Genomic DNA, 2,986 nt, shown 5'->3' with positions numbered 1-2,986 from the left:
CCACGGCTAATAATCAGACACACAAATCCCCAGAATCCAGAAAAATTGCTGCACAGGAATTGATGGACTCTCTATCGGAGAAGATACCAGATTTAGAGGACACGAGTGGAGCTAAAAGACAACATTCTCCAAATCACTTTAATACAGACAAGGATAATCCCTGCATTATGAGGGACTCTTCTCTCATTCTTTCTTCATCCTCACAGGCTCTGGGGCAGTGGCGAAATGTTGAGAAGAAAAAGGGGAGGAAAACATAATTTCCTCCCCATTTGTACTATATTTTATGATTTTTATTTTTTTTGTCTGCAGACTTTTGTGCTGCTTATCGCATATGCACTTTTGCATCTACAAAATGTAATTTTGTTATTATTAATAAAATTATGATTTTTCCCAGGGGAAAAAAGGATAAGTGGGAAGAGGTATCTCGCGTGCCCTAAAGGTTGTAAATAGTATTCCTAAAATTCACATGATTAACCTTAGCGAGCGACGCATAGCACAGGAAAACCACTTTTCTCATGCGCTTTCGACTTGATATCAGCCGTGCAAGATTTCATGCGAGATTGCACGACATCCATTCGATTGGATGATTCACATCAATGGTGGAAATCATCTGGGTTAGTTGGTGAGCTGACGATGCGATATCCATTGGATCTAGAGAAGTGATATCAACAAGGCGGATTGAAGTGGTTGATAAAAGGAGAAGTCAACAAGGGATCGACAGTGATTAGTAAGATAAGCGAGACCCTTAGGGTGAAAATCCATGTAAAAAATCTATTTGTATGCAGCTGATTGGTTACAATGTTAACCCATAGTCAAATTATAGACAACCACCTCATTTTCGTCAAGACAAAAAGAAAAAAAGAAAACCAAATTTATTTTATTGATTTACATGCACAAGCTTAAAAGGTTTGATGGTTTGACTCTACATGCTTAGGAGAGTAGGACTGCATACATGTTAACTTAGCATTCTTTTGAAGCAAAGCCTCTTAGGAGATAATTAGAAAATGGTGTGTTTTAGCATTGATTTCCTTCTCTTCCCTTGTACTTTCTTTCTTGCAATAGGTTAAGGTTCCATTTCGAGCATTTCATCTTATGCAATTAGTTTATGATTTGACTTCAGCACATGCACTCCATTACTTCATGACAGCAAAGGAAGAACACATTGTATGCTACACACATAATGTCGAGACCTCTTAAGTTTGTATGAACCCAGTTGGCTTGTTAGAGCTTGACCTAGGTTTCGAGATGATTAGCTAAAAAAATCCTTGTACTACTGGACCTTTCAGCAATAGTCCGTGGAGTGTGAACTGAGGTCTCACCCAAAGTAGTATGGGAGGGTGCTAGAACTAGGTTTCCACGCCCTTAAGATGTCTGAGAGGTACGACTGGTCCTCGATTTGTTCCTATGCATAGATCACTTCACGAAATTCCTGTTCCTCGCAACCTGATACACTGCCTTCGCGTAGCCCTAACCGGGGGCTGTATCACACTTTGCGCTATTTCCCGAGATCTTACTTATCTTCCAGTGTTAATTAATTACCTTTGCCTATTTGAATGTCTTAAGTTATAATTAGCAATACAAAACATTCATACACGATTGCGCAATAAATAAATAGTATACTTGCAAATTATATTCAATCATGCATTAAACCAAGAAAATATACAAAGAATTATATCAAAACTTCTCTCTATTGATTCTCCCAATGGCTATAGACTCAACCTGCCCTGTGCACTCAGATGTGGGGGTCCATGGACTCAGTTGCGGACTACTAGGCCTCGATGCACTTGGTTGTAGAGCCTTCTCCTACTCTATGACCCACAGAAACACTTTACACTTCGACTCAATCACTTAGACTTCTCATGCTTCCCTTCTATTATTTATTTTTTTACACTTAGTGCCTCACTCTATTTATACAATCCCATGGTCTGCAGACCATGAGTAGGCGAATCCAACCAACATTACATAACAAAAACTAGGGTGGACAACCTTGTGACTCTATTATACTTTTTCGCCCCATGCCCGTAATTCACGAAGCTTTTATAAAACGATTCAGTCAAAACTTGGACTTTAAGCCCCAAAACATGCCTTGGGGGGATTCCATGCCCAATAGACCCCCAACACAAACATCCTGACTCGCCCTCAAGTCACTCTGTTGGTGCAGAGATCTTTGTGCGGACTCCCTCTATTGTTCTCGAACTGCGGCAAGGTCAACAACATATTGAGCTACTGCTTGTTCGATCTGCTACATATGTTTTTCTGAGACCTCTATGTCGGAAGTGCTTCTCTGAATCAGTGCATGCATCCCCTGCATGTGTGTGAGCTTTCCTTCAATTTCAATTGTGATGGTGAAGGCCTCGTTGATCCAAGGTTGAATGCACGCCTTCAGGACTACTTCCTTGTGTTGTGCCATGTCCACCTGCTCTTTCAGTGATTTTGCCTGTTGCGTCCGCGCCAGCCTCTGAGTGAGGGCCACAATCTATGTAGTTCCTTTGACATTGTCATACTACTATTGTAGTTCTCACACCTTTGTCCCTAAGCGCTAGATGTTTGGGTCCTCCTGCATATTTGTGAGGGCCTGAAAATATTCTTCCAACATGTTGGTGCAGTCTCGCACTGCACTGCCAATTTCATCTAGTCCCACTGTGATAGCGCTAGCACAATGTTCTTTGACTTCTGGAGGGGTGGATGGTTGTGCCTTTAACTATAGCTCGACGATCTAAAGGTTCAGCTCCAACTGAACCTTTGTCATTTCCTCCCGTGCCTCATGCACCCCTGCTGCTAACAAGTGGATGCGCGCCTTTACTGGTATGTCTACTGGGATGGCCAACTCCAGGATTCTTTGGCAAGCCTCATCTATTACATGTACTAGCTGTTGATTCTATGACACCAATTCATCGCGCTAGAAGCTCAATTGCTCCATATTTATTTTCTGCTCATTGAGGACTTGCAGTGTGCAGCTCTCCCTAGATTACAGCTCTACAGTTAT

The sequence above is a fragment of the Pinus tabuliformis genome, chromosome 2_1 (genome assembly GCF_031772625.1).
Source record: "Pinus tabuliformis cultivar Carrire ecotype Pingquan chromosome 2_1, CPIR1, whole genome shotgun sequence".
NCBI lineage: Eukaryota > Viridiplantae > Streptophyta > Pinopsida > Pinales > Pinaceae > Pinus > Pinus tabuliformis.
The sequence above is the reverse complement of the archived record's forward strand: the minus strand, read 5'-3'. Positions refer to the sequence as shown.